The sequence below is a fragment of the Cygnus atratus genome, chromosome 1 (genome assembly GCF_013377495.2).
Source record: "Cygnus atratus isolate AKBS03 ecotype Queensland, Australia chromosome 1, CAtr_DNAZoo_HiC_assembly, whole genome shotgun sequence".
Lineage (NCBI taxonomy): Eukaryota > Metazoa > Chordata > Aves > Anseriformes > Anatidae > Cygnus > Cygnus atratus.
This window is the reverse complement of record NC_066362.1, coordinates 146,771,435-146,781,722: the sequence shown is the minus strand read 5'-3', so window position 1 is coordinate 146,781,722 and position 10,288 is coordinate 146,771,435.

Below are 10,288 nucleotides of genomic sequence, written 5' to 3'. Positions count from 1 at the left end.
CCCCGGAGGGCAGGGACCCAGGGCTTCGGTTTATTACAGGTGGTGATTTTTTAAATTCTTATTCTTTTTTTTTTTTTTTTCCCTGCGCAAAGGCTGTTTTCGCACCCTCCTCTTTTGCTGCTGCCCCATACCCCGGGGTTTCACCCTTTAGAAGGGGTGAAGTCAACACGACCTTACGCTGCTTCCCCTGACATCAGCTGCCCAGGTGCCCTCATGGCCAGCAGTAGTCACCTCCAGAAACTGTCTTTTGTCTTTTAAACTTATCTGTGACCACACATGCCCCAAGTATTCACGCAACATGTTTTATCCTACGTTGTAACGCAGATATACATGTAAAGAAGATAGCACATACTACTTGTTTGACAGAGGTGATTTTTGAAAAATGATGTCTAAGAGAAGTGATAATTACTTTTTTCTTTGTAGGAGCTTGTTTCAGAAGTAATTCCCCCAGCATAGGCTGTGGCAGTACTGCTGGTGTTTCTATACTACTTGGTGTTACCTGCAGTCTTGATTTCCCTACTTATCCAGATAAAGGCACCTGTCCAGGTTTGCTGTGGCTCCCTCCTGTCTGAACATCAAGTTTTCTTATACGTGGTAAAAAGGACAGCAAAAGGACATGTATGGTGTTTCAAGCTTGAAATCAGGACAAGAAATTTTAAGTATCCAAATTTGGCAATAGCGAGATGCTCCCATGCCCCATAACACAGCCATATTCTGAATGTCCACTTGTGCTTGGACCAGTTTGTGTTTCAAGACACGACAAGACAAATTCACAAAACCCCCATGTAAAGTCCCCCATGTGTGGGACTATGCACCGACTTACGTTGCAGATTAGCACAAAGGGCAGTCACTGCAAATCCCTTATAAGTGCAGAAAGTGCATTTCACATCACCAACAAGGAAGCAAGGGTCACAGTCACCGGACTCCCATGACGTTGGACAAAACCCTGTGTGTGAATTGTAATCCATCCACTAGGGGTGGCGTGTGTGAGTGGAGAGCTCCCGCTTTCAGCTTCTGATAAAAAAATGTTCTTAGTCAGAGGGAGGAAGTTGATGCAACACATTGAAAACCTCTCTTTCTTAGCCAAAATAGAAACTCCTCTATGGGTATGCCTACATTGCAGCCAAATTCACGACTGCAGCTCCAAGTAGTTCAGACTATCATAATTGCCACCCACAGACTTCTGCTAGCAGTAGTAAGGGGTAAAGATGTATTGACTCAGTTTTCCTCTCTCTGACATAATTTGGGTCACATGGAAAGCATTTTTTCCTTCTTCTTACTTATTGGAAAAGGTGTCAAGGAAATGACCTGGAACATTCAACCATGAAACTACAGTATCATGTGCAAATTTTTGGCTCATTCCAAATGAATATCTTACTGTGCATTTTTAAACAAAAACATCTGCGAGTTCAGAAGTGAAACACAGTCTCAAAGGAAAAAAAATTCACAACAGAAATTAATAAAACCCCTACTATATTCACCTGGCTTGGCCCCTGACTTATTCTGTATTTTTGATAACCTCATATAGCCAATCTTGTTAAATTCATTCAAAACCAGTGCAAACGGTGCTAGCTTTTCCCCCCACTTAACAACTCATTTAGAGAACAGTATTTGAAGAGGGAGATTTGATTTTCTGGGGTAGCGCTGCTCAATTAGGCATCAGACTGTGACAGCTAAAGTATTTTTATGGACCAAAAATACAGCTAACACATGAAAAACCTGCTCGAAATGCATACCGTCAATCAATGTAAAATAATTCACCCTGGGGACACCTACAAGACAGGGTCTCCTAAAAGAGGCTTTCAAAACCATCTGTCTTCATCAGTTGTGTAGGTTATGCCTAAACGGTTTGGTCTGGGAACGATGAGGAAGGAATGTGGCTGACAGGCTGAAAGGAAGCACCTGGCTGAGTGCTGCAGCTGAGAGCACTCCTGAGCAGAGGACCTGGACTTCAGGGCAAGGTTTACCATGCATCCATGGCCCAGGTCAGACACCGACATAGAGAAGGAGGTGATGAATTTAGGCAGCCTGGTTTATGAAGCTCCTGGCATGGTACCTACAGTACAGGAACCCTTTGTGGGGCAGTTTCTGTTGTGAGGAAGGCTAGAAAGCTGTTCTAATGTGGATAGACATTGTCAAAACTGAAGGCTAGACTGTTACTCCCTCAGTACACACTGTTGAACAGTTACTTCTACCACTACATTTGCTACTATACTATATTAATGCAGTTAACATGCACAAACAGTCTATGGATAATGAAGAGGCTAATTTTTTTTTTTTTTCTGCAATCAGAAACTTAGTTTGTCAAGGTCACAAGTCATTTTGCTCCAAGGCAATAGCTGATCTCAGACTGTGACCATACCAGCCTCCATTTACTGGTTAATAGTTAATAGTTTATTTCAAGTGCCAGATGAATTCTGGGTCAGAACGCCTGAAAACATCTGAAGGCTCAGAGTTAATGTTTATTTTATCAGAGTGTAAATATGAGCCACTTATTTCTGTAGCCTCTTGTGATTTGATTTTATTTCCAGCGTGAAACAAGTGGGGCGCAAGCAGCCACCTGCCTTGCCAGGGAGACCTAATAAAAGAGCTGAACAGAAAAATCCCTCAGAAATAGAAGACCAGGTGGGAGGAAGCTACAAAGACCAGAACAATAAGTTACCACTGCTATCAAATAGTGTAGGATATAAAAGACCAAGAGCATTAATTCACACTCTGACATTCTAGCATTGTTCCCTACTGTTTATTTTATTTTATTTATTTATTTATTTACATTTCTAGTTTTAAAGGAGATTTAGAAGAGTTTAAGGTCTCTCCGAACTGGAATGATACTCCACTGATTCAGTTGTTGGCCCTCCTGCTGAAAACCTTAGAGGTATTGCTTCTTCAACTATCTCCCACAGAGAAAGTGGGTAAACATCTACCCTCATGCAAGTTTTTGCAGGACCTGTTCAATTCTATGATCCTTAAATATTATCTCTGCATTTCTTTGCTTAATTCTGCTGTATATTGTCCTACTTTCAAAAATCTACACTGCTTAATTTCTTCTTTCCTTTCATCTAGCTGGATCATGTAATCAAAAGTTTTATGACCCTTCCAGCTGATAACTGAGAAGCTAAAGAGCACTTACAGATTGCTATTCAAAAACTCAAAAAATAAAGTTTTGGACAGTTGGTAGCAATCAAGTGGCTCTAGTTTGTACTAGAGATGAGCTAGTTCTGAATCTAGGAGCCCTTGTAGCTCCTTTCTACAGTCAGCTCCTACCCTGACCACGCTACTAAATCTCAGTGTCCCACAGAAGGCGCCAATCAGTGCTTGTTTCCACCTAAATGCCACAGCTTTCAGATGGATGCTTTAAGACAAGCCAACCCAAACTTCACGTTGTGTTTATTAGATAACTGCACAGGTTTAGGGGTTGCTTAATAAAACCATTCCTTTCACAGAGGTGAGGATGATTCAAGCTCAAATACGTGTGAGAATACAGCATGTGTATGGATTCTCTTGCCTGGTATGTCTGAGAATTAGGGGTTTGGGGACTTTCTGATTTCCATGACTTACTTTGTCTAACCTTTTTTAAACTTTTGGCTTCCACAAGGCAAGCAGTTCTGCAATGTAATTATGCACTGAGAAAAAACAACTACTTCCTTCTGTTTTAAACCTTCTACCACATGCCCTCAGTAGTGCTAGCTCCCCAGTAGTTTTTTTTTTTTTTCACCCTTTATATTGGCAATTTGAGAGCGGAGGCAGTGAGATAAATGTTCTACCTGGAGAACAAATTCACTTCCATTCCCTGGATTGCCTAATTTTTTCCACTTTAAATAGACCTTGGGTTTCAAGTTGTCACGGTTCTTGTGACAAGAAAGGTTTATTACAAATCTTTCATGATCACAAAATGTACTTAGAATGAATATAAGTACATCGTGAAATTGCACGCCATATCCATCCAAACACAGACTTCGACCTAAAGCTTGCTGAAACTGATGGAGTTTTTTCTTACCAGCTCTGAAGAACACAGCCAACAAGTGTTCTTTGTGATTTCTCCATTTGTGCAAGTTTTTTTCCTTTTGTTACTATCCATTCTCTGCTTGTCTAGGAGTCAGCTAATGCATAACCCTAATAAAAACCTCAGAGTTTGAAATCAAGGACAACCCTTCCCCAGTGAGTAATTTTAGCATATGCTTTTAATGTTTGTATGCATATGCTTAGATATGCTTTTAACTGTTAACAGTATTCTTAAGAGCAGAGAAAATACTTCTGACCAGCTGACCGGTAACAGGCTATGAAATGAGGCCCCAGCCTGAGAATGGAATATAATATTCTGTATTTCCTGATGTCTTTCAGCCATTGTGGATATTCCTAGTTATTTTTCTTTTACCCATTTCCATTCTTATTTTCCATGCACATATTCTATAATGAAGCTTTCATCTTACACTGTGTATCCTCTCTCTTCACTTTTGGACAAAACCTCTTTTGTTTCACCTTTTAATTTCAATTATTTCTTCCGTTCAGTTTCATTTGTCTATGTTAAATTAATTTTCTCATTTCTCCTTTTTCTGATTTAAGAATAGCAATCTTGCTATGTTATTTTATAGTAATCTCCTCTGAGCTTTACAGAATTACAAGCGTCTTTATTGGAATTAAATAGGAATGGGCTCGCTCCAATAATAATATCTTCCATTAACATCTCCAGTGTGTGCTAGAAGTGTTCTTTACTTTTTGTTATTTTTACTCTTTAAACAGACCAGCTTTGACACAAGCAGGTGTTTGAAGTCAATTAGATTATATCGTATTAAATCTGGAATGAGTTCCACCCAGAACTTCTGCTTAAATTAGGGGTTTAGTTTAAATATCAACATGCATAGCAATTTCTGCAACTTCCTTTCACTTGCAGAAGTACAGAAAAAGACATTTTCTTAAAAAAATGTTAAAAGGATCCACATAATTCGCCTTCTATGAAAAATTATCTCCTAATGGAGTGTAACTCTTTCCTCAAGCATTTTGCTTCTTAATCCCCCTCTCCCTTCCTTCTCCCACTCAACTTTTGGACCCAAAATTTTGTGTCCCAATGGACCCAACTTTTCTCTCTGATTTGAGTTACTTTCCCTGGGTGTGAAGGGAGGCTGGGATACCTTATACTCAAAAGCTTCTGGAACCAATCAGTGACGTCAGGTCAAATATGGAACTGATTTGCTCCCATAAGCTATTCAAGCAACATTGCAGTGAAGCTGGCCTAGGTGTAAATCAGCACAGAACATATGGCCACAATTCTGCAGTGCTCTAAAAATTAAAATGTCATGAAAATACTGTGTATTACTGATAATTAAACAGCCAAAGAAAAGCAAAGTGCAATTATGTTTACTTCCCAATTGTCATTTCTGTCATATGGAAAAAAAAAAAGCAAGCAAACAATTTTTCAAATCATACTTTCAGCGCTGAAGCCAGAAGAGGAAGTACCAAAGCAATTACTTCAGCAACTTGCTTGTATAAATGAAATCGCCAGCAACAAGTTTCATTTCTAGGTAATTTCCCAGGCTCCCAGGAAACACAGCAGAATCTACAGTCTGGAAAGATGTCAAAACAGTAGCATGCAATTCATCGCAGCTCAGAAACAAAGAGCCAAAAAATACACTGCATGAGCAATCATCATTTGTATCAAATTTTCCCATAGCAGAACTACATAGAGGATAATTGTATTATAACAGCAGAAAGAAGAAAAAAAAAAGTTTCTGTGTCAGCTGCAAACAGTAGGCACTGTTTGTCAGAGGAGATTTAAATTTTTTTTGCTCTTGAATTTAGAGCAGGAGTATGTCTAAGTAATTAGATGGGAGAATATTTCTTCTGAGGTGGCCAAAGGTCTAATTCCATCACAATTATTTATATCTTTGCTATGAATAGTTCCACTGATCTCAATAAGATTTCCAGTGGGGTCCTCAAGGTGAGTGATGATGGAAAATTTGGTTATTGAAAAGAAAGGGCAAAAGCAAAATATTACGGTTTTATAAGATTCATTAACAGCAAATTCATACATGCTGAAATGGAAAATGCTCTAAAGACTGACACAGAAAGGAATTCCAAACAACAATGTGATGTAAAGGGATGCACTCAGGAGTGGTGCATTTTATTGTAATTATAAATACACAGTTAAAGACACAGAAGACCAGGAAAAACTGAATGAGGAATCTTATAAAGATCTTATAAAGATCTTATCTTTTATAAAAAGTTCTCTACAGGGTTTTACAGGGTTACAAAGGTAATGGTGTTATGCTTATGCTGTGTTTGAAACTATTTTGATAAACCTTAAAGTTTTTTTAGTAGGCTTTAGTGCAAATATATATTGTCTGTATAGTGAAATTCCAACAAACCAGGTATCAATCCAATTATATTTACATAGTCAAAACCCCACTTTGATCATTCCTCTTTCTCCCAATCTCCTGTCTCTTCACACATATAGCTAAATCATTAATCTTTTTATACTTCTCACTACATTAATATTTCCTTTCTAAATAAATCCTATTATTCACCAAGATCTGGTGCATTCCTAACCCAAAGGCCAGACCTAGGTGGATAAAGCACAAACCCATGAATGGCTTCCACGATTTTAGGAGAAATCATTGTCATAAATTTAATTTCACAGCAATTGCTTCACACTTTGAAGGTTACCATGTTATCTTTCTATGTAAAAAGAGGGCAGCTGTTCTTTCCTGCCAGATTCAATCACATCCTTTTGACCTTTAGCAAGTGCCCAGAGGAGAAGTCACACTTACCGCCGCATACTGCCTGTCTGGGTTGGGAGGGGTTCAAAGAGGAAGGAAAAAAGGGATCAGAGTGACTCCTCCAGCCCAGAGGTGAAAAAAGCAGTGTAGCAACACAGCTAGAGGCAGGACAATGCCTAACTGCTGACTGGAGTTGGGTTTGCCCTGAGGCTCAGACTGTGACTGCCTTCAGTGTTCTTTTCAGCCCGATCAGAGCAATACAGACAAGCCTGGCACCACATGAATTCTTCATGGGGAAGTGTGGTGACTATGGCTCAGAACCTAAATAAATGACTTAAAATCGGGGTAAAACAATAATATGTGTAATACGCATAATATGACGGTATTGCAAATAAAACCAAAGCTTTTCCAAGTGCTGCAAAGCTGCATTGTGAAAATAACGTCACATTCAAAGGTCACAAGCTGTATTCATTTGGGCTCATGTGTCACTATTAGTCACTGGGCTTGTGCCATCTGAATCTGCCAGACCTGCACTCAGCTTCACGTCAGCGTGCTGCTGCTGTCTATGGGACTTCACATACCTACACCTTAGACCTTTTTATCATGAACAATACACAATAATCTTCAAGGCTTTATAGCCACTAGAGCAAATTCTGTTTTATTGTCAGCAAACTCACTTGATTGCTTGTATGATGCTGGAAAAAGTAAAAACCTAATAAATCTTTTTATAGGCCATAATTCTGTAGCTTCTCGTCGGTGTGTGGACATCCACACGCAGTGCCTTGTTAAATTCTAGGGGAATAATATAATAATAAGGTAGGCTTGGATTGTCATGTGATGATGGAATCTGATTAGACTTTAAAATGTTGCAGTCAGAAAACAGGAATCTAAGGAAAGTTTGGACGTGGTGCTTAGGGACATGGTTTAGTGGGCGACATTGGTGGTAGGGGGATGGTTGGACCAGATGATCTTGGAGGGCTTTTCCAACCTTAATGATTCTATGATTCTATCCCAAACTTACATGTTGTACACTTACCTGAACTGCTCACTTTGTGATTACTTTGAATCATGGTTTCTTACTTTCTGACTGAGGCCCTGATTCTCTATTGCCATGTGGTTAGGTTAGTACACCCCTGATTTGGTGAGCCCACTGAAATTCAGGAAAAAGGTTCTTCCATTCTTTCATTTACAGACTGGCTATTAACATCTTTTTATAGTATGCATTGCAGAAAGTGTAGAAAAACTAGTAGTTCATTCCGAAGGTAACACATATCAACCTATCTATGTGATTTTGGTGAAACGGAAGGATTAGTAAGGAGACAATTAGGCAGGGTGGTGAAGTGGGTGCAGCAGCCCAGCTTCCTTCACCCTGTGCCAGCTGCTGACTGTTCACAAACTCACACTCCTCGCTGAAGGAACCTGATCTGAATCCTCAGCTCACAGGCTAGAGACTAAGGTGAAACTAATTTTCACAGAAGGCCTGGGTGGGGAGTTCCTCCTGGGCCCCTATTTCTGTCTGCATCTCTAGCATCTGTGCTTCAGGGAAGTTTACTACATCTCAGTGACTCTATCTACGGCTGAAGCTGCCTCATGCTTTTTATTCAAGACTTTCTTTTCAGATGCCTGTAGCACAGACGAATTGTAATCATTCAAGTCAGGCTTTTCCATGACAAGGATGTCTCAGGCTGGTTGACTCACCTGCCTCATTTTCAGGTCACTGTGATTCAGACACCCACCAGGCAGAAGTAATACAGCAATACGCTCGTTCCACTGCTGTGACAGAAAACTGTCCTGCAGCTGAGGTGCTCTAAGGGCTGCGTGGTTTGGAGCGGGGCCCAGGGCAGGCATGTCTTATGAACTGCCAGGCTGAAGGGACCTGAAGCTTGTTGGCCCCGACTGGGGGCTGCCTCATCAGCCTCCTCCACGCTGCCTCGGTGCCAATCTCTTGCAGATCACAAAAACAGCAGAAAAATGCTCATTTTCATTTTTGAGTTGTTTTTTTCATCAGCTCCTCAAGCCTAGTTGCTCTGGGGAAGGGTAAAATGGAAGCCAGAACCAGCACAAGGAAAGGAAAAGGAAAAGGTGAGGGAGGCAGAAAGGGGACTAACTCTTGATTTGAAGTGCGGAGCAATTTTCCTCAATTAGGGAACCTAAGCTGTGGGCTGATCTGTGAGGTGAAGAGCAAGAATCTAGTCTATTTAAGGATAAATACACATGCAGAGTAATGCAATGCAATGAATAGTTCTCTTAGGCTTTGCAGAGAGTGCCTTGAGAGAGAACTGTAGTTAGGGCTGCCCAGGAGATGAGGAGCGTGAATGTCTCTGTTTAATTAGCATGCACACTCATTTGCTCCTTTTGAAAAAAAGAAGTCATAAAGGAAGGCATTAAGCACAAACAAAGCCAGATATTGCCGTGCTTCAAAAACTGCTAGCTGCTCCTAGCTCTTGCAGTGACCTCACACCTCTCAAAGAGGTGCAACTCATAAACCACTGGAGAGCCAGCATGTTTTGAAGATGAGGAGTAAGCCTTCGTTATTGCCCTTCTCTTGTGTTCATAAGACACTGGATAACTGAGGTACACACCCCTATTGTATGGATTTGTCTGTGTTTAAAGAGCAGCGTGTTTCTGTCAGCACTTTGTACCTCTTTTGTCATCACAAACAGCCCCATTCAGCTCCCCCGTGATGTTTCCACAAGGCACTCTCTCTGGTGGCGGGGATTCAACATCCCAGAAGACAGAGACGCTGTGAGAGGAGGAAAAAGAGACACACGCTGACATCACTTGTTCAGTTTGTCCCCAAAAGAAGGTCAGCTCAGCAAAAATCAACCCTGTTCTGCGACAAACATTTCACCCCATGTGAACTTACAAAATACAGGCGGCCCTGAGACCAAACGGGGCCCATGGGCAGGACAACGTATATAAATACCTAGGGAAGGCTGGCAAGGGAACAAATAAACAGGCTCTAATTTTCTCCTACAAAATTAGGCAGCTTTAATACCGCGGGAGACTAGAACGGTTGAGTTACCCTGATGCCAGTACCATCATTATTGGCTCAGATTTTTTGGCTGACGTACAAGGCTGACGTTCCTGCTCTTGAGGGGATTTTACTGTAGCACAGAAATTGGTGGGAAACTTCAATGTGTTGGCCACCTCTGTAAGCTGGTCCAAGCATCCGAATTCCAGGACATCTGGAGACCAACCACGGTGGCCATGTCGACGCTCTGTCAGGAAGGCTAATGAGCAACCTCACTGTAATTAAATGGTGTCCTCAGGTGCTGTAAAATTAAAAACAAAACAAACCCCAGACAATGTGTACAGCCTGCATACATGTGATATTATCCAAACCATAACATATTCCATATGCCTTCCTATCAAGTAACTTCCTACATTCTTCAAGCCCATACTTACCACCTTGGGGACCTCCCAATAAAATGCAGTGATTTGGGGAAATTATCTTGCAATAGGCCTATACATCTGAGGGCCAGAGAGCAAATTACAGGCTCCTAATGTTTTCCCAAATATCTTCACATATGCTCTGTTATTATCTATATTGCATTACAGTGTATCATGACCTA